Raw genomic sequence first — 23,020 nt, forward strand, 5'->3', positions numbered from 1 at the left:
ACAGCTGAAAAGCTGTTACAAGAAAAAAAAATCAAATGGAAAATGAGCAGCAACTTCCTAAACAAATTCAATTTGTGATTTAGTTGTATTTTAGAAATTTCCTCCTCTTTATCATCTTTTGTTATAAAAAACATTATAGGACCTTGCATCTGAAAACTGCTTGTGAATATAGGTAAGAAAGAACACAACAAATCACCAAAGGGAAGGCCATGGAAAAGGTTACATCCAAGTGTCCCCAACAGAAATGTTCATTACAGTATACGTTTACAGCCCCTGCAACAATCAAATAAACAACTCTCTCTAGATTGTCTAGTTCACATCACAAAAATAACGCACAAAAGTACTGAAAGGAGACTTTTGAGATGTGAGAATATTCCTGTAGTCTTTCTGATAGTGATTATGACCTTTATATCAATTGTTGCTATAAGGAGCTACTCAGTACTCTGGAAGAAATAAAAAGACCTTTCAGGACCTTCTTCTTATTTCACAGCTGCATAAATCAGGTGAAGGCAGATGTGATAAAATAACAATTTTATTAGAAGATAGGATCATTAATAAATAACTTGTTAAAAAAATCAGACTCAGACTGCTCCCAAATATTTGTCAGAGTGATTTGTTTGATTTGTTTTTCTGGAATAGATGATGTCCATGGCAGAAATAAAAAAAAGAGTAAAATTAGAAAATGGATTGTTTATAGAGCAATATTCTCAAGGTGATTACTACTGCTCTAGATCTTACTTTCTGACAGACAATTCCTGAGGCGTAATAAACCTTTCCAAAATACAAAGTTCAAGCAAAGGACCTAAATGTTGGTTGAAAACTTTGATCACAGACGACTCACTGTATATGCCTGTATGCTTCTAATGTTCATGTTAGTAAATCCACCAGCTTAATTGTGTCGTACAGAGCTAATGTGAAATGGAAACACATACTTCAAATCCTTAAGGTCTGAAGATTTGTAAGCCTTGCTATGTGACTTGACTAGAGAATGAAAATCCTTTTTAGGTCATATATATGAAACATATAAATAGATCAAGTGTTTTAGTTCTCTCTAAGATAGTGCCTATTATATAAAATTAAAGAAGTAGTAAGAAGGAAAAAAATGGTCTCTGTAAATCAATATTTCCCATATTTTCAATATGTGTATTTGTGTTATCCATAGAAAAGCTACTGTGACTTAGCTATTGGTTAGATGTGCAGGTAATAGGAGGGGAAGTTTTCTTCAAAACCTTATCTTCTTTAGGAATTAATCAACCTTTGATGTCCTTTAACCCTGTTCGTTTTCCCTTATACCTTTCCTGCACCTGATTTCCCATGTCCCTTTCCAATCTGTCATACCATTGGTGATGTTTCCCCCATTTCAGTCTTTGGTTTTGTGGAGTTTACTTAAGGCTGCAGAATAGCTGAGTATTTCAAGTATAAGTACTTTTAAAAGGATGTCAGTTGTCTGAAGGTCGAGTGAGATAACAGGAGAATACAGTTGTACTGTTTATCTGTGTCTTCTCAGTGCACATCATCTGCATGTAGGTTTGTTCTCAAACATGATTTTTCACATGCCAGCCTAGAGAGCTAAAGCTTATTTTCTGGGCAGATTATAACAACACAAATATTTAGCTTCCTGCAGACTGGAGGGAGTGAACATACAGATTTTAATACCAGCCCTAGCTACCAGAGTTTGTATTTCCCTGTGTCTGCCAACATTTTGTAAGAACTCATAAAGCTAACACTCTAGCCTCACACAAGGTGAGGGTCTGAGCACTATGAGTACCATACATTAGATGTGATCAGAAGTCTTTTGAGACAAATCTTTCTGAGGTTTTCTCAGAGGCTCATAGGAAATTAGACCAATCCTTCCAAACCAGAAATTAGTGGACTATGCTTGTAAATGAAAAGCAATGGCTTTATGAGAAAGGCAGTCTTGTAGTGGATGCTTATATAGAAGGAGCAGCAGATTTTTGCTAGCTGCAAAGTTCTTTCTTAAGTGGTCCTTGCAGATCTTTACAGATGGACTGAGTGGCAGTACCAAAACTGTCCACAGCAGTTCACCCAAAGACTGAACACACCTAATGGAATATAACACAGCTTTGTCACTTGTGCTTCCAGGGTATCGCAAAACATTCGAAAAACAGGAGTGCATCTCTACTACAGAGTAATTTGATAACAATTAGGCTGGATGCCTTGACTGAAAGTGCATATATAATATCACAGCTATTTTCTCAGGGTATTTCTCTTGCCTGTCACCACCATCAGTATAATGCTGCTTCTTTGTTGTTTGATACTATGGCAAACTGTCTAGCATCACACCCAGCTCCTCTCAAATAGATTGCGGTGACCTCTTACTTTATACTGTGTGACACTGGTGCTGAGCTGATTTGAAGTTCAGGTCATCCTATTTGTTATTGAAACGGATATTTCTGAGTCAACAGATCAAAAAGCTTCCCAGCACTATTTTCAGCAGTGGAAGATCACAGTAGGTGGGGTTGGAAGGAAAGGTTCAACAGACCCTTTTTATTCCAATGGGACTTACTGTATAATGTTAATTGCAAGAGTTTTTTCATTATATGTTTAGTAACATATGAAAATCTGCCTGAGGCTTCCATTTCTATTTACTTAGATCATGAAATTCTAACTTTTTCTATGTGAAATGGAATTTTACAAGGCACAGGTATTTTTTTCAGGTTTCAGAAACTGTAACTGTGACAAAGTCAGGAGATACTCCTTCCAGTTTATGACAACTATTTGGAGTTGATTCTGTGAATTGTTGAGGGAAGGAGAAAAATAGTCATTGTCCTGCGTCATGATCCATGCCAATGTGAGGCAAAAGGAAGATTTTTCAGGGCATACAACAATCCTTTGTGACTTCTAAAGCCTTCCTTGTTATTGCCTCTGTTATGGAGTGAGATCACCATGCCTTGAGAAGAAGCATGCTAGAGTAACCCAGTGGTGCTGTGGTTCTATGAGATGCTTTTCCTTTAAAGGATAGAATATCCCCTGAGCTGACCACTTCAGAGCAACAACAGAACCACCCCCTGCCCCCTCAAAAAAATCCTCAACACACAAAAAAATCCCAACAACAAAAACCCAAAAACGGACCATGAGAACTAGGTAAGTTTCCATTCTCAAACTGAGTGCGGAGGAGGATCTTCCTGTTGCAGTTATGCTGTTTTAATCAATTTCATGTTTTCTCCCACTACAGAAGTGAATGGGCTGCTTCAATGATTTAAACATTTAAGAGCTGGGGTAGCCTAGGCTAGCTGAATCTTTTTGCTGCCGCCTCCCCCTTTGTTTGGGACCAGGTAAATAGATATAATAAGTCATTACTAAGATTATTGCAGTCTGGATTATTACCTAGAATACCATCTGCAAGTATTTTGTCAAGCTTCCTTCTATTAAGAAACCATTAGATTACGTCTGACATTCATTTATTAACTGCAGATAAATTAGTTCGCTTGACAGCTAAATAGGAACCAAAGTAACTATTTTTTAATTGTGTCTACTACCACGTGTTGTCACTCATGATATATTTAATAGTTGATAATACTTTATTAAATATATCTTAAATCTATTTGTGTTGTCAATAGAAAAAAAGAATAGATGGCAATATTTTGATGGGGCTTTGAGTGTACTGTAGACTTACATTTTCACTGACATGCCATAAAGAATTCAATTTGAAAAAAATATATATTCTTAAAGTGCAGCATGCATTACTTATGATATTTAGAGAACAACTGTTGGGTAAAGTTGGTGATACTTGAATTTTGAAGTAAAATTCAGAAGCAATAGTAGTATCTTCATTAAGGAAAAGGGCTTTCACAGTGTCTCAAAGATTTTTTTGTGCATTTTTGCAATAACTATTTTGCATAGAGTGGGCAACTAAAATATAGGATATTCCTGTTGTGTATATATATGCTTAGACTACATAATTTTTAATTTTAACAGAATGAAAGAAAACAGTGCTAAGTTTCAAATTTAAAGACTGCTTATATCACCCTCTTTTTAGTTTTCATATCTCAGTATGTTAAAAAAAGTTCGTGGAGTGTCCTGAGGATAACTCTACTGGAAATGTAATCACAGTTCATACAAGATCATACTACTTAGTTTGCTTTCTGACTCCTGGCAGCCTGAACCAGAGATGCACATGAGTCACCACAGAATACAACAATCAGTGTCTCCTTCAGGGCAGTATGTAAGTTTACAAATAGGTCCATAATGTGATTAAAATTTCTTAAGGATTTATGGGCTTTAAAAAATTAAATGTGGTTAACCTAAATACAGCTGATATAATAGAACTTCACAGTTCATACTTTCCATTATTCATCACTCTCTTTTGAAATATAATCTTCTGTGAATTTTTTTTCCCCAGAAACATTCCAGCCATGAATTCATTCCAAAGTTGTTGGGTTTTTTTGTTATTGCTTTTTTTTTCTTTTATGGAAAATGTCAAGACATTTTACTTTGCTATTTCAGAATGTGGTAAAGAATAGATCAACATCCACACAGAGGCACACAGACGCACATTTTTACCATGGTAAAAAAAAAGACACGATCACACTTAAACAAAAGGAGATGGCTGTACCAAGCATTTTTTACCTGATTATTGTATGTAAAAACTCTTAAGTAGAAATCTTCAGGAAAAATAATGCTCATGTAAGCTGTTGAAAACCTGTAGATGAGCATTTTATTCTGAGAAAGCGACAACATAATACAAACTGTAATACTACTTTCCACAGGTTAGGACTTTATCAGTTTTTTCATTATAAGGATGAAATTCTGGATGGATGGTCATGGAGGATGACTTCTTTAACAGAAGTTCTCCAAAAGAAGCCAGAGCATGTTAAAGGAATACCACCAGAAAATATGTGCCATCCAGTGTATCTCCATTTTCAGAAACATTTTCTTACCATGGGTAAAACCAGCTCCTTGGCCAGCCAAACTTTCATTATGACTATCCACTTATTTCTGTAGAATCCTGCTGAAACTAACTTTTTTTCTTTATTCTGTGTTTTCCCTGCATCTCTAAACAAGTATATGTAATTGTATTGCTCTGAAAAAGCGCCTTCTTTCATGAGCCTTTGGAGACTTGTATACTTTCTTCCCATCCACCTCACTCTGCATGGCTGTCTTACAGGTAACCTGTTTAGTGCGAACAGCCTGTGCCAGTGTTTCTGGGGACATGCCAACACACCCAGTGTACGCAGGGTCTGCATGGTCTGAACAGCATGTTCTGGTTCTGCCTGCAGTTGTGCTTGTTGTATATGCAGTAAGGGGTATATGCAGTAAGTAGACAGATCTGCGCTGCAGTGTAGATATGGTCTTTTCTGTCCAGTACACCAAATGAAAATATTTTTTGCAGAAATATGTGGATAACTTGCTTCATTAAGAATAAACAAATATCTTAGTTCACGTAAAATATTCTCCCTCATCCAATGGATTGGATGGGAAAAAAGACAGGTCTCGAACACTGGGAGTTCACAGGGCTGTTGAACACAGGAACAGATGAGCTTGCAGGAGGACCACTCCCCCTACACCAACATCGCACAGTACATCAGGACATGAGCTGCTCAACTCATCTGTTGACGTATTTTGCAAATTAAAAAATTACAACTTGTGACTTTATAAAACAATTTTAGAGAAATCAAAATGTTGCCAGAACATGAAGGAATGAGAGAAAGAAAGGAAAATCCCACAACTGAAGGTCTCCAAGGAACTGAGAAGAATTAAGATGAGAATCCATAAGCACTGTCTGCAGCAGTGTGCAGTAATTCTACAGCCTCACAAAACTGTTACCCAAACTGGACATACTTTGAGAAGTGTGTTTTTACACTCTAAGCACTCAAAATATAGTATTTAAGAAGCACATTGGCCATTGACATTTTATTCAAGGAAAAATTTAGATAACTATGATAGAAAGTTAAGACGAGTAAGCTGTAAAAGACAAAATTTTCAGAAGAAACTCATCTGACATTATCATAAGGTTAGTTATATTACAATAGAAAGTTTCAAGAAAGTTTAATTTTAGTGATTAATCAACAATACTAACAAACCTGATTAAGCTGACATTAAATAGTTGAATTTCAATGTGATGTAAACAACTTGATTATTTTTATTGTTCCTGAGAAAAAGTTTGACTGAATCTTTAAACTTTTAAATTTAATTTAAAGGCCTGAATTCACCATGTGAAAATACCTGGAGCTTAGGCACTAGGTGAATCAGATCTAAGTTAAGCACCTGGTATGAGGCTGACTCCAGAGCTAGCACTCTCACCTCTAAGACAAAGCCATGCTAGTACAGCCTGCACCATGAGGGACTCAAAATGAAAGGCTGTTTGGCAAATTATTTTCTCAGTGCTCTAATGTTAGTATAATTTCTGCAGATGTCAAGTAGACCCGATATTTCACTACATTTTCCATTTCGTGAAGTTGTATGACTGACCTTCACAGTTCTCAGGTAAAAAGGGCTTGTGATATAAAATTATGATCATTGACTAAAACCAAAAGTTTCTCAGGAAAGGAGCAATAAATTCTTGTTGTCCTCTTTCCTAAAGTTGCAAATAAACCTGGAAAAGCATCTGGTAATCCAGTCTCAAGGAAAATAAGAAGTATAACTGAAGACTGGTCCACTTATATGTGCTTAATTAAGCAAACAGACAAACTTTCATTTTAATATATTTTTTAACTGGGAAGTTATTAAAAAATGTGAGCACAGAGATAATATTCAGAAAAAAAGTAAGGAAAAAAGCAGAAAATAGATGCGCTCTATTGACAGCATTCATCACAAGGTCACAGCTCTATTTGCCTTGTTCTTGCCTTCAATCCCTTGGAGCTTGTGTTGGTCTGCAGTTTAGGAGGAGGGTAAGCATCAGAGAAGACCAAAGAAGATAGACATCCCTGGAATCAGTAGTGGAAGAGTAGGATATTTACCAAATTAACACTTTCTTCACCTTAAGTAATTGGATATTATATTCCTGCAGACTTATTCATGAGTCTTTGGAATGTCTCACCCTCAGCAAGGTCATTGATGACACCAAGGTGTTTGGTGCAGTCAACATGCTGAAGGGAAGGGATGTCATGCAGAGGGACCTTGACACTCTTGAGATGTGGGCAGAAGCAAATCTTATGAAGTTCAACAAAGCAAAGTGCAAGGTCCTACATTTGGGTCGCAGCAATCCCAAGTACACTTACAAGTTGGGTGGAGAAGTGATTGAGAGCAGCACTGCAGAGAAAGACTTGGGAGCCAGAGAGGGACTCTTTGTCAGGAACTCTAGTGATAGGACAAGGAGGAATGTGTACAAACTGAAAGAGAGGAAATTTAGGCTAGATATTAGGAAGAAATTCTTTACTGTGGGATACTGGAACAGGTTGCCCAGAGAGGTTGTGGATGCCCCAACCCCGGTAGTGTTCAAGCCCAGGTTGGACAAGGCCTTGAGCAACCTGGTCCACTGGGAGTAGTCCCTGCTCACGGCAGTGGAGGTTGGGACTAGATGATCTTTAAGGTTCCTTCCAGCCCCTAACATTCTATAATTGTATGATTCTAGGATTGTCCCCTGGAGAATATTATCTAGGACTTTCTCCATTTCAATTTTAAGTGATAAGACACATAACTACTTTCCATTAGTATTTACCTTCATACGAAGGTGGGATTTTGTTTTTTTGTTTGTTTGTTTTTTAGTTTGGGGGTTTTATTGGTTTGTTTGTTTGTTTGTTTGTTTGCTTTTTTTCTGTCAGGCTAAAACTTTATTTCCCTTTTCTGGATTTTCTGAGACACTCAATCTCCCTTGTTATTAACTAAAAATCATGCAAAAAACCCCATGTGCCTTTATCCAGGCCTGAATACAACCCAATTCTCCCATGTTTTCTGTTTCTCAGCCTTTTCCTTTAAATCTTAGACCACACTGACTAATCTAAAATCTATTTTAAAAATCGCTTACATACAAATAAGGTTTAGAGTGTAGGATTTTGAAGATCCAAGGTATAAAAATCAATAGCCAACATTCTGTTTTGATCTTTTGTAAATCCAGGAGCCATTTGCAAATATAATCAAGGTTTTACTCAGCTAAATTTTGCTTGGGATGCATATAAGCAGACACTTTGTGCTAGCCTGTCCTCTGTTTAAAGTAAGAAAAAACAAGGTGCGTTAAAGTTGGCTCTGTAGGTCTTTAAAGGAAACTGGTAATTCAGACAGAATATTGTATAGTAAATGCTCACTGAATATCTCGTTATGCTTTGGAAGTTACTTGTAGGGTGTTAGTTGATATTGGTAACATTTACAAGAAGAATTCAGCTTTTCTGACTTATTCCTATAAAAGATGATAATCTTTTCTTTCCACTGCCACTTCAGTATTACTCAGGGGAGCAAGAAAAACATAGCTGTCTCTTTGGATGACTTTGTTACTTAAAAATAAATCTTTATTTCTTGCAACACTACATAGTTTATGTTGCAGTTCTAGTTCTTCCAGGTCTGACATTATTTCTGGACAATTATTTATGCATTTATGTCATTATAGATATCTACCTTTCATACAACAGGCACACGTAGGCCTTGTTGCTTAAGTAGCATTCTGATCCATGGGCGTTTTTCTAAGAGTTTGGGTTTGCTTTTTTTCTGAATAACTGGGCAGCTGCAGGATGTCAGGAGATCAGTGGCCTAGCAGTTGGAACAGTGATCTCTGAATTGGTATTGCACTAGAGATCCTCTAACACATGTGTGGAGACTGCTGCCAGGCAGGCCTCGGTGACCCTGGGCACTGCTGAATTTCTGTTAAGCTTGCACAAGAGGAGTGGTATTTCCCCACTCTCTTTCAAAATATTAGTTTGCGCAAATCCCTTTTTATTCCTTGCACCTGACCAGCTCTTGCCAGGTAGGGACTCAGTCTTGCTTATTATAAGTGCAGCCCTGGCACTCTGGGCTTTCATGTGAAGCTCAGGCACGGATTAGCTCTTGCTAGCTTTCTGTAGCAGGTGGTCAGAGGACAACTGCTGACAAGCTGGTTTGTAACACAATGGTTACAAGCTGGTTTGGTAACACAATGTTGAGTGCTGCCTGCATGGCATGTATGCTGCTGAGCTGTGTGTGGAGGATAAGCCAGATCAAGTGGAACTAGCATAACCCTAGTCCAAACCTGGGTAAATAGTGCATCAAAAATCTTTGTGAATGTATAGAAGACCTTCCAAGTATATAGTCTATGGCATAGAAACGAGTGATACTATCAGGACCTGTGTTCACATGTAGGGACCAAAGTACTGCTCTTTGTCTTGTTGGTGCTCCATTTATAAGGCCTACAGATTTTGTTGTTTTTAACTGACTTTTGTGAAACTGCCTGGAAATGCTTCTTTTTTTCTTTTCCTTTTTTTTTTTTTTAAAATTCTAAACACAATATGTTGCAATGTTACAACCCTTTACTCCTTACCCTAAAACACGTGTGCATGCCCATATAGCAAAAGACTTCTTATGCCCTTTGTATATTAACGGGTTGAATTTCTAATGAGTTCATCTCCCATGCAGATAGCTCCATAAATTACCAGATTTCCAGAAGAGGCTCACCCGCCAGTTTTGTGAACTGGAATAAATGGGACCAAGATTCTGCCATTAGAATTTTGGGAGCAATTTTAATATGCAAAATCTGAGCGCTTTGATTTATTGCTGCATCAAACAGACACCAAGCCACAATAAAAAATATTTGGAAATGATATAAGAACCTTGATTTCAGGTGTCAGACATTAAGGAAAAGTCCTTAGACTTATTCTTGTCTTCTTTAACTCATGCTAATGCTGCTTTCTTGTCTATGAATGGCAGCAGTCTCTGGACCTGTTTCTTTTCTGGTTTACAAAATAGGCCAGGCCTACTTTGAGTTCCTCCTAATCTGCAGCCCAGAAAAAGTGGAAATCTCATCAGACATTTTAAATCTTTGCCTTCAGCTGCGGTTGTTATTCAGTTAATGCCCTCCCTTTGGGTTTGCCCCATGACAATAGAATTCCTTGTTCAGGACAGAAAAGTTACAGGTTGGTTTTTTTTTTTATTATTAAAAAGATAAGGTGAAGCTTACACCTAGCCAACAAAAAGTACTTGCTTGTATTAACCTGGACCTAATCTGTCTTCTGATGGTTTTGATAAGTAAAAATATGTGTATGCATTAGCTGGAACAAATGAGACAGCCTCAGACACTAGTGATATAGGGTTATTTTTGTTAGACTAAGTAGAACTGTGCAGTTCATTGCAGAGGAACACATTCTTCTTGATGCTGGTCTGCTTTGGAAAAAGTCTTGATCTTTGACTGTTGTGGTGGCTGGGCCAATTATGATTTTTCAAGACAGAAGAAAAGTTTTGAATGAATGTGTATTTGCACAAAAAAATATCAACCACAGCACTAGCAAAGTTGAGAATGGAAGACACTAAGACATCTTTGCATATTAGCCCCCTAAAATTCTACAAATCTACCCTAGTCTGTTTGGCACTTTGTGAGGACAGAAATAATATGCTCAGTTCATCCAGTACTCAGTTTTTCTCTTGTTTAATAACAGCCTTATTCGAGAGGAAACCCTCCTGCCTTCCTTAATTTACCAAATAATAACTAATTGCTAAATCAAACTTGAGGCAGGTGTAAATTTACACTGCCCTTGACACAGCAGGCACTAAAGGACTGATTTCTGTGCTACTGCTTCCAGCTGAGGGTTTGGCTGTGGAGCTGCCTCTGCAGAGGCATACAAGAAGAGGATTTATTTTTCAGTGTATTCTTACATAAGAGTCTGGACACAGCGCAAGGCATGCGCTCTTGGAAAAGGCTTAGGCTATTCTTTAGGGAAAGGGGGGCAGTTGTGACTATGTTTTAGGATTATAGCTTCTTCTCAAATCTGAAAGACCATATTGCTTATACTAGATAAATTCCAGATGTGCCAATATGCTGGCAGGGAACCAAGAAATTTTAAGAGGATAGGAGCTTTTACTTCTTGTCACATACATTGCTCCCTAGCATATTTCCAGTGCTTTCTATAGGGGAATATTTTTTTTTAGCTCGAGTGTGTTGGTACTTACAGTGCTGATGATCCATTCTGTACTGTTGAGGGAGCTAAAAAACAGTCTTTAAAACAGCATTTGGTATTCAAGTAAATATCTCACAACAAAGATGATAGTCACTGATCATCCCTATGCTTCAGGCTGACTGCCCTCAAATTTTTTCAGCCTAAAGCTGTGATGGCCATGGCCTGGGGGTGTATCACAGACTTTCTGTCTTTGTCCTCAGGGTTATTACAACAACTGCACTGTGCAGGAACAATGAGATGGTGGCAAAGGGCTCTCAGATCTGGGATATGACTTCTTTGCAACTGGCACTTAAGTTTGGAAATGTGTCATGCCAGGAGATTTGTAATGTGACTACAGTTAAATGACTGCTTAGCTCCTACATAGTAAGTGGGGTACTCTCAGACATAGTCTGGTTGTTGGCTTTGAGAGTTCCTTGCTTTGCTTTAGCTAATTTTCTGAACATGTGCACAGGAAAACCTGAGCACAGAATCAATCACTAGGGACTTTGTCAAGGTTAAACAGTGAATTAGTTGTAGTGATTAATTACATCTCACCTCTTAATTCCTGAGCAATTAGAGAATCATATTTCTTTGCAAAACAATTCCCAAGCCTTCCTTTTATTCCTCCACACTATTTTCCCACAGACCTCCTTGAAAGCTCAAGTGTGGACATGCTGTTTTCCAGCCTGGAGTCTAGACTTGCAAGGAGTCATCTGTGCATTTCATTTATGTAGCTGTTCTGAGACAGTTAGTGGTTGTTTAGCCTGGAGAGCCAAATAGCTCTGGGGCAAAGTAATCTGTCTCCATGCATGGTTTGCAACTAATAATATTGTAATACAGAAGAAACCTGAAGCACTGGATGTCTCCTTCCAATACTCTGACATTCAAGCAAGTAGGATATGTTTGAGACTTGCCAGCTTCTTAATCCAAAGAGTCTACATAATAAATATGATAGGTTAGAATATGATAAATAGTAGGTTAGAACATGCGAAGACATCTCTTGCCTTCCCCTTATGACATAACATTTTCACACTTGCAGAGCAGCAAATTTGTATAGTATGTGTCTATTACAGAGAGGGGAATTTTTTCCCTCTGTTTTCAAAAAGCAGTGAAAGAAGTCAAAGGGTAAAAACATTTTCAGATTTCTGTGTTCAAATTGAGGCTTTTGCCTTTTCTTTAGCTGGCTAAACTCCATGATTTGCTCTTTGGAGATTCTCAGCATCAGTTTATTAATGTATTATTCATGAGGGGAAAAAAGGCAGGAAATACACAGCTGAAATTACAGTTATTTGATCTAACTTGTGAAGTCCTAGGATGTGAGTTTGTCAGCCTTTCAAGTCCAGCTCTGTGAGGAGGGATCTTTAAGAGATGTGTTAGTTTTGTCATGTTAGGTTTGATTTATGATAGAATATTCTAAATCTGGTTTAATTTTGAGATGCTGAAATAGAAAGATCTAACAGTATGAAAAAATTTTGTGATCTGAATACCAAGAAAAGACAGGTCGGGGAAAGGAAATCTTTAGGATGGTAGGCAGGATAAATATAAGCAAGGGCATACTGAGATGGAACATCAGAAGAAAAATCCTGGAATTAAAATGTGTTCAGCAGAGTTGCAAGCATAGTTGCATAATCTTAGCTCTTTAGGACATTCAACATTAGATTAAAAATACACCACCAAAACTGTAGCTATATATTTATAGGTTCTATCTGTAGACTCTATCCAAAGTACCTGCCTACACTTTTTTTAGAGGTCTTCTCACTGCACTACCAGAAAAGGGCTTGGGGTCAGCCTGCTGGAGCAAGGAAGTAGTCTACATGGCCTATGTACCTGTTTCAAACACAAGCTCTGGATCCCAGTCCTCTTGCTTTATCATATCACTGTGAGCACATTCCCTTGTAAATAGGTGGGATTTCCTGGGAACACATCCTGATAAAAACTTTATTTCACTCCCTCAAATTAAACAATGTTTCCATGTAACTTTACAGCTATCCAAACTTAAACTAGATTTTCAGATCCCCAAACCTAGCTTAATCTGAAAGAAAGTGGCATCACTTCTTCTCCCTCTGCCATGTAGGAAGCACTTATAGGTCATTACATTACAAAGTTAAACTTCCCACTTAGTTTTCCTGCATAAACCTGGTGTATCTCCTAAACCTGATATATCTTTTACAATGGTGAATGTTTGACTTTTCTGCATTGTATGAAGTGGAGGCAATAAGTTCTCTCAAGTATGCTGTCTAATTATTTTTTTATTATTATTATTTCAGTTGTCTTCAAATTGTGGCTTTAAACACAGAGCAGAAGGTAAATTTGGGTCCTTTCCAACTTTGGAGCATCAGCAGATTTGCTAGACCTAAGTATTTAATTTTTTTTTAAGTTATTAAAGCTGGCAGGCAGAATTTAGCCATTACCAGGATTTTGTATTATATTTCTATTCCCTTACACACTGCCAACTGCTAACAGCACATGGAGCTAATTCTAGGTGGCCCAGCTTCTGGAACCTGCAGGCTGAATTAGTTGAAAAGGCCTTAAGACACATTGCCCAAATGTGAGGCTTTTTTTAGATGGTAAGTCATCCTGCAGTTTAAGGCTAGAAATGGGTCCAGACAAACATCCCTGAACTGGAGAAGAAATATGGATACAAATTTTGAAACTAATATTTTTCTCTACTGGAAAAGAACCCCCTAATTTTATATTTATCCTGTTCCTCCTTTCCTAACAAAGCAGTATTTTTCTGATCATGTGAATTTTATTTACTGACTACCAAGTAATTGCATGGTGAATAATTGGATGGCTTTGTAGGACTGGAAACGGAATACTGACTCCTTAACCAGTAGGTGAGTATCTTAGCCCCGTGCTGCCCCAGCAGTGAGTGCAGACTGCTCTGAAATGCCTGCTGCGTGCCATGTGGTGGGATTCAGCCCAGTGAAGCCAAGCATGTGCATCTCAAGGAACCACTTAGCTCTGTTGTCAGCCTTGGGAAAGGAGCAAGGACAAAATGGGTCTTAGGAAGAATGTCCCTCTTACTAACTACCCATTGTCTGGATGGACTGTATGTATGGCTATCTGAAAATATAGAAGTACTTGCAGTAATCGAAATCTCAATTTGTTCATGCTGAGTACCTGCCGAGCTCTGTTATCTTTCACTGACACTAGATGAAAATTAAATATTTGATTTAGCTGCAGGACTTTAGGTAACTGCCTAAATCACTGCTGGAAAAGTAAATATGATTTTAAAAGAAAAACTTGTAGCACAGAAAATGCCAGAAGGAAACAGTACTCAGCACTGCTTTAGTTGAGAAAGAAGAACAATTCCTGCCATTTCTCAGCAGCGAATCTTTTCTTTCTGACCCAGCAGCAGTTGATTAGTTACCCTGAGCTGTTGTAATCTGCACCAAGTCCCACTAAAATCCTGGGGTTTTTTGCTTAAGAAGGAATGGTAAAAAAATGCAGCCCAGCTGTTACAATATAGAAACTTACAACATGAGCAAAGCTTGTAAAAAGAAGCCCAGCACAGAGAGAGCTTTTATTCATATGGATAAAGGTTTTCCTCATTTCCTTTTTCCTTTTTTTTTTAAATCTCATGGAACTTTTTACTCCTGTGGTTTTTTGCAAATCTTCTTCCCCTTGTTGCTGGGAGATTTAAAACAAACAGCCAAACAACCAAGAGTATTTAATGAACTCTGAATTACCCTGCTATTAACTGAGAGAATTTCTAGGTTTCCCACTTCCCCAATTGGTCTAAAATCACAAAAATAACCTCATCTTATTATAATTCTGTTTCACAACTCGTTTTTCACTGCTTAATTCCACTCTAGACTGGATTTTTCTTTCTTTTTAGCTCTCATTTTCTCCCTACCACACATATATCCACTCTTCCTCTGTCACAAACAAGCTTGCTCACCACTCCCACATATCCATGCTCACATACATCAGGAGTGGTTTACAGCTCAAATTGAAAGATGTTTCTTAACAAAAAAAAAAACCAAAACAGCAAAACCTTTCATTGTTTCTGATGTGGAGCACAACTAACAAAACAAAGGAAACCAGAGTGGGCAGTAAAACACTTGTGGTCTGCAAACTCAGTTGTGGGAAATGTGGTGTTAATTTGTCTTATTTTAAAACCACTAATGCCTCTCATAGAACTTAAAAGAACATTTTGTTTACTTAAAAAAAATAAAAAAAAATCTGATGACTTCATTATATGGGATTTATTTGGGTTCTTTCTTTTTCTTAACTAGGAAAGTTTGTAGGAAAACAGGATATTTGTCACTGAAGAGGTTGTCTGCTAATTATTTCCCGCATAAACTTCCTGCTGCTGCTACTTCAGAAACTACTGTTAAATCTACTTTTGTCCCAGGCTTTAACTCTGCACCTAGTGCCCAAACCATGGACTTTCAAAATGAGTTTGCCCTCCTGTATCACTCCTGCCCTTAATTTCTTTAGCATCCACTGGCTGGGTCACCTGTCAAGTTTGTCCTCATCCCTCAAACAATCATTTTGTTCACCTCTGCCTCTCAAATTTCCCTGTTTCCTCTCATGCCATTCTTCATAGTACATAAACTTGAACTGTCACCGTCTTCTATCATAGCCTGTGAGAACGAGGTCCTTGCTTTTGTGGATGCTTCAGCACTGTCTCATCACACACAGAAAACACCCACAGCCTTGCAAATCTCCCTGGAAATTTGATTTCCTGTTTTCTTTGACTTCATAACTACTTCTTTCATCCTTGCATTAGTACACTTGTTATGACCTTCCTTCTCTAGTTTAGCTAGTCTCTATGTAACATGGCAATGCCATGCCAAATTTTTTTTTTTTAAGTGTGATAAAATGCTATTTTCCTCAGTCAGGGCAGATTACACAGTCAGCTGTGTATTAAAAGGTCAGTGTATAAAAGTATTGATCAGTCTGGAAGCTGGTGATATTTTTGTAATGCCCTGGTGACACGATGATCAAACTGATTTAGCCATAAATGATGAGGACATACACTTCTGTCAGTTCAGCTCCTGGAATAGCCCTCCAGCCCCTAATCTCACAGTGTTCTGGATAAATGTGCTTTGAGTTCGTCGTAAAACTCCAGGTCAACGGACTGCCGAGTACTCAAACAAAGAAAAACGTCCCGACCACGTGCAAAGCCAACCCTCCTGCCTATGCTACAGGTGAAATCAAGGCAGGGAAATGTGAGCAGCTGGCACACCTACAACAAATGCCATCTCAAGTTGTCTGTGATGAAGGTGAGCTTTTCCTTCTCATTGGTGACATGCCTTCCGTTCCTGCCTGGCAATTTGACTGGCTGCTCTTCACTACTTATTACTGTCCAGATAGTTTCAGGTCTGATATATTTTGATTTGGAAAAGCTTTCTGTCTAATTCTTTGTAGAACATAATCACAGTACAACAGCTTCAAAGAGAAAGCCTGAATGTGCCCAGCACCAACTACTGGGGCAATTCTAATGGCTCCAACAAATGAAGCTAAACCTTGAGACCATTTGAAGATTGTGACAAGTGTGGGTGATGGTGGTGGTGGTAACAGCTTGCTTATTATGCATGTCACACCAGGAGCACTGCACAGCAGCTTTCTTCCACCTGAGTGGTGTGCCAGAACTTGGGGCCAAAATTTAGTCCTAACTGTTTCAGGCTCTGATTACCTGGGAGATGCTCCTTTTTTGCAGCATTGCATACCCAGAGCTGGTGACGAAGGAGCTGAAGTCGGAATGCGTCAAGACGACGTTTGTGGCAGCACACTCTGTATCACAGCCTGCGTTGGCTCACTTGCTAGGCAACCTCTGAATGCCAGCTTTCTCAAGTGTTTGGGAGGAGGTGAACCGATCTCCTTTTGAGCATGGCTAGAACAGAGCAGCTCTGATCCTGAATCATTATTCTGCCACTGATTAATTAACAATGGGAACAGTTTATTCATTAACTGAACTTGTCTCTCTTCTCTGCTTTAATTTGGCAAAAGCAATTAAGTACTAAGGTTGATGAACCAGAGTGCAAATACACAAACATCTAGTCCCAAAGCCCTATGCCTTTCTCTATGTAAGGATGGCATTAACACACCTGTAATGTAAACTTCCTGCAACTCTCCTGCAAGAGCTTGTAGGGATGAGGCTATGGAGACTGAACAGTGTGGATGCAGTGTTGGCACCCACACATGACAGAAGCTGGGCACGGGTGAAGATCAGGACGCAGATGCAGCTGGTGCATCAGGCCCTGCATGGATTTAGCAGTTGCTGTGCATCTGTGGAACTAGTAACAGTGCACAACAACCTTGTATGGAAGGAATTTCATTCTCATTTTCTATCTTTCTAAAAGCCCTCTTTGTATGTGCAGCTACTTGTACATGCTGCAGTAGCAGAGAGGGTGTTTTGCTATGTATGTAAGAATTGCTAGACCTATTACTTGACATGTGCCTGCCTTCTGGATGGAAGACATTTTCTTGGCCCTCTCCAATTCCTAGCATTCAGAATGGATGAGAAAAACAGTACCAGGTGAATGAGCAACTGGTGTTAGCCTGCTGAGATGGGATACCACTTTCAAGTTGCACGTGACTGAAATTTGTAATGATTTCCAGCCTTCTGGGGAACCGCTGGCCAGCTATAGGCAAAAAGTGATAGGTTTGAGATATCTTGGCAGCTGGAGGGATAAGCTGTTGAATGGTCATTAACTGATTCAGACAGACAGAATCTCTAAAGCAAAAGGAAAAGCAACTCGGGGGAGTGAGATGTGTGCTTTTCTCTGAATCTATTTTTAGCTGCTGTTTCTTATCATGGCCCACTGATTCCACTGATTCTGTAGAAAGATATTTTTTGTAGCATAGATTTTCTAGTTTCTTTTCAAACTCGGGTTTCATTTTTCCAGGAGTGAGTTCAAACATTCAGTCTTGGTCTTGAACTCTCATGTGACAGATTAGGCACCTGCATTATAATTATGACCAGATATTTTCTATTCCTGAGGAATTTTTTTGGCTCTTTCTCATTGATGCCAGAAAGGTTTAGTAACAGCCAAGGGAGTTAACAACTTAGCTACTTTCTTCTTTGGTCCTTGGTGAGATGAGCTTGTGAAGACTTGTAGACTTGTTTCACTGTTACGTATTAATGGTCAAGAGTGTGGTAGCACCTAGAAAGGAAGCCAAGAATACAAGCTAGGCCTCCCTCTGTCAAATGCCTTCCTTCCTTGCTGGACAAATTATGTGTGACAAAAGAAAAGAAGGCAGAAAGAGATGAAGGTACAGAGGGAGACGGCAGCAAAGATGGGGCAGATATTGAATAACCAGGTCTTCCAGTCTCCTCTGTGAAGCTACTTTTTCTCTTCAGCCCTTTTAGAGGGGATCTTTCCGGCAATCAAATTAGAAATGGAGGCCAAAGCCTGAGCATGCAGTGAGAGAAAGCAGCAGCTTGAAACCTCAAGACAGTTCTTTTCTGTCCTGTGCAGAGGAATTGTCGCTGGACTGATAACAGAAGAATGGATATGGATTTGCCTCAGAGAGCCTGTGCAGCACGTAGCAGATAATGAAGGTTCTGAATCTCAGTGACATTTCTGCCCCTGACACAGCTCAGAGAAAAATGAAGCTTTTAATTACAGAGGGTTTCAATTACATGAATTGCTGGTGCAATGTGTAGTCAAAAGTCTTTATGGAATAGGTCCTTCAGGTTGCTGAGCATGCTTTCAAGACAAGTTGTTAAGGATAGACAAAACATGAATCAAAACATCTTTGGTGAAGATGCACTATGATCATCTTGCCACGAGGCAGATGAAGTTTGTAAATGGGCAAGGGGTGCATTGCCTCTGTTCTAAGACCTCCACCACAAATTATTTTGACTTGTGCCAGCCACAAACTAAAGGAATAAAATAAACTTAAACCTAACCCTGCATGTAGCCTGTGAACACCTCTCTTCTGCCAGACAAAGTGCTTTCAGATATCTCTCCTGAAGCGGTTGATTACTGAACAACCTTTAAAAAAAAAAAAAAGAAAAGCTGGTGACATACCCTTTGCATAGGTAAGATGTTCCTCTTCACTTGGATTTTATGACTTCTCTTCCCATCCTCTCTGGTGTTTGTGCAGCAGACATCAGCAGTGCTGCATGCTCCCTCCTACCCCGGAAACCCACTGTGTGAAATAAGAAGAGGGAATGAGCAAAGGGAAACTTGAGATGTAACTGGACAGTAGGGGAAAATAAAGAAGAAATGTTTGTCATGGATCGTGCATGTTAATGACCAGCCAGAGTTGAGAAAATATTAAGCTCAACAGTCTGATCAAGTTTGACAAACTCTTCTTTAAGAAAGGAATTCAAAACCTTACTTTGTTAGGATCAGTTCCAGACCAGGATTTAGGCATCACGACATTAAGTAGAGGAATTCCTCTCCTCCCTCTCCCCCCCAGTTCAAAAGCTTGGTTACAGCACATGATTGTACAGAGCTGACTTCCGATCATTACATAATGAATTCAGGTGTCTAAGAATAGCTGTCAGACTGAACGGAGGGGATGAGAGAAAGTCTGATCCAGCCAACTGGCAATGCTGATGAGACCATTCTCTATATTGCCTGGATTTAGAGAGTGATCTCAGAGGTGGTGTTTTGAAATGGAGTTTCAGCTTCTGAAACTGCTTCTGGCAGATAAATGCCTGGCCTGTACACTTTGGGTAAAATCTGCTATGTTTTCATAAAACTTGTTTGAAGGAGGAGCCTTCAACAGCCTTTGTTTTATAGCTAGACTTCTCATTCAGGAAGTGTTAGGGATGAGTATAGACCTTTTGCCTATGATAATGGCATAAATAACTCTTGTATGGGAAACATTTCCATATTTCTTGAGGCTGGGTCAGAGTGCACAATGTACACAGATTCACTGGAAAGCAAGCAGAAATACAAAGTGATTGAATAGTACAGTGCTTGCACTTTGAAACACTAGGTTGGTCTTTGTTTCCAGTTTTAATTGTTCTACTCATTTTGAAGGCGAGTGCTATACATTCATACAACTTCATGAAAAAATATGGCTAGGAAGCTGTCAGGTGTTGGCTTATCAATAGCTGGCAAGTTCAAGATTATTTTCTCAAAAACAGGAGCACTATGGTGAAAGATAAGAGCACCGGTTTCTCAATCTATATAGCAGTAATGGGACCCCATTGATGTCTCTAGTGGCCTAAAATAAGACAGACTAAGGAACAGAGTACATAAGAGATAAAATGGTGTAATTATGTCTGTTCTTCTTAGCAGGCAATATGACAAAGGAGAATTCAACAGAAGAGCAGTAGACTGGCATGCAGCTGGGTTGCCACAGTCAAACAGACTTAAAACCATCACACCCACAAGAGGTGTAATTTTGTTCTAAGTGTGTTGCAGACCTTTTTGTGTGCCCATAAGAAGGGTCTGCAAAGGCATCCTAGATTTCTTTTCCATGCCCTCTCCTCTTTTCACATTTACCTTAGGGGTGATACTGACACTTGATCATTATGATTTCCTATGACTCATGCTCAGCAACACAAAGCTAAATTGATTACTAATCCATCCTCCAGGAAATACTTATGGGTATCCTCAGGAATTTAGGTTAGGTTCAGGTAAACATCTCTCACACTGGTTCTTCTGATGACCAGAGCAATTTGGTCCTTCCTACTTTCTGTTTCTAACAACAGAAGTCCTGTTCTCAGTTAAAAAAAAAAAAAAAGTATATACTTGGTAGTTAAAAAAACCCTAAACAACAAAAAGCCCAACAAAACCTTCCATCAGAAAATATAATGAAATACCAGAAGAACCATTTATGCTTTAAAATCTCTCTCAATTTTCCAGGAGGCATCCGAAGTTCATTAAAAGAGGCTTTATTTTAGTGTGGTTGTGGTTTTCATTTTCTCTCTTCTTAAAACAGCTTCTGTCACAAACAAATCACTTTCTCTAGCATTTTCAAGCACATATTTTCTAGCAGTCATGCTAATACCATCACAGGAGGGAAGCATTTAACTATTGCTGTTTCACCTCTATCTCAGCAGTGAGCAATTCTGTCTTGCAGTTGCCATTGATTACAATTTTTTCTGTAAGGAAATGTAGCCACAATAGAGCCCTTCCCTTAAGTAATAAAATCATTACCCAGTGACTAATTTTTTCACTATGCAAACCTATTCTTTTGCATGGTTGAATTGGTGGAATACAAGGAGATCTCCAAGTCAAGTAATCGTGACGTACCCAGGAGGCAGCACACAAACTTGAGATTTTGTTGCAAGCTATGTTGAAGATCAGAGAAGAATAAGGGGTAGAATTACTCAGTAATGGTGTGTTTGGAGCAAGATGGTTGATTTTACCTGAAATCTACCTCCAGTGTCTGGGTGCCAAACTGTGGGGGCCTTATCCACAATGTTTGCTATGTAACAGACTTATCCAAAATGTTTTCAAGTCAATGCAAAACTTCTCATTGCTTTTAACAGGTTTTGTGCAAGGCTTGAACACACATGTAAAGGCTCAATTATAGCCTTCATCTCCCTGCTTTGAAAATGTGGTCTTGGCCACCCAGCATGAAGAAGGCTTCCTTGGTGCCAACAGCTGGATTCATTTATTGTTGTCTTCCTTACAGGAAACGTCACTCAGTGAAGTCTGATTTAGCAAGGTACTTAAAAACACATTCTTAATTTTAAGACAGTTTATGGGCCTGTGTAAATCAGGTAGGTTCTCACCCAAGTCATTAAAATACAGAATCAGAGCAGTCATATGCACAACTAGCAATCCTCCTTGATACTAACACTGAAGTATTGTAGAATGAAAATGTGACCCTTTTGTCCCTAAGGCATTCAGTTGAAGGATCTGAAACAAAGCATTCAGTTGGTAGAGATGGCCTTGAAGTAGGGAATAGCTGACAGGAATGGTGTGGAGTTAGTCACTGGCAGAAATAAGCACACTGATGGAGAAGAAGGAGTTAAAGAGGACCAGCAGTCCCGGGACTAAATACCAGAACAGAAACCTCTGCCTGAGGTTGCTATAGATGCAGAAAGTTAGTAGGAGACTGGAGCTGAATTCCCTCCTCCTGCTATAGCATGTCTGACCAGTTGTCTGTGGTTGTATTACACTTAGTGCTTTCTTCATGGGTCTCCTGAGCTGAGAAGGTGTAGCAGCATTCTCAGTAGTCTACCTATTTACTTGACTTTGTTGTGCTTTCTAGGTACTGTAGTGTAAGGTTTTGTAGAACACTGAAGCTGGCCTGCTATCTCGTCGTTTTTACAAGAGGTGAGGTGGTACTTTGTTGGCGTTATTATTAGCTGGTTTAGCAAGTTAAACAAGCATCAGGATGGATACAGAGGAAAGGGCAATGTGGACAGCTGTGGCAGGGGGATGGACTTTCTCTGCATCAGAAATTAGACAAATGTAGCCATTTCTTGCAAGATCAACATTTTTCATACCTCTTTATACTCAGTAGTACTATCTGTATTTTCAGAGCTTAATGATCTTCCCTAGTTTATATCTTCCTTCTGTGTGTAAGGTAGTGCAAGAGAAGGACTGAGACACTGAGGATTATTGTGCAGATGAAGGAAGGTGGTTACTGAGCACTTATGATGGATCCTGAGTAGAAGCTGAGTATCTTCTAGACCCCATGGCTAATCGCTTTGCCTTCATGAGACCCTGATTTCCTCTCTTTAGAGGAAAAAAATAGTCTTCTGTCTTCTAAAACTATTGCAAGGCTAAAGTATTTATTTTCCAGAAAAAGTAGTTGGTTTCAGCTTCAGACCTATCAGACATTCTCATGGTTCTTGTTCATACATTTTTTTTTTTTTTCAAATGTATGGGAGACAAGAAGACTGAAGGTTAGTGGTCCAAAAAAAATTTTAGTGGTTATTACTGTAGCAAATAGTTGGATTTGGTAAACATATGAACAAGACTTTTTTCTTCTCAGCACTTTTTTTTCCCCACAGAAGAATGTGAGCCATTCTTTATTAGGTGTAAATTGTGTATTACTGCATCAAGAGAATGATGTGAATTTACATGGGATCGTGGTTTGGCTTACTCAAGCTCTGCTCCACTTTGCTAGAC

Source organism: Lepidothrix coronata, unplaced genomic scaffold (assembly GCF_001604755.1).
Source record: "Lepidothrix coronata isolate B3197 unplaced genomic scaffold, Lepidothrix_coronata-1.0 Scaffold43, whole genome shotgun sequence".
Lineage (NCBI taxonomy): Eukaryota > Metazoa > Chordata > Aves > Passeriformes > Pipridae > Lepidothrix > Lepidothrix coronata.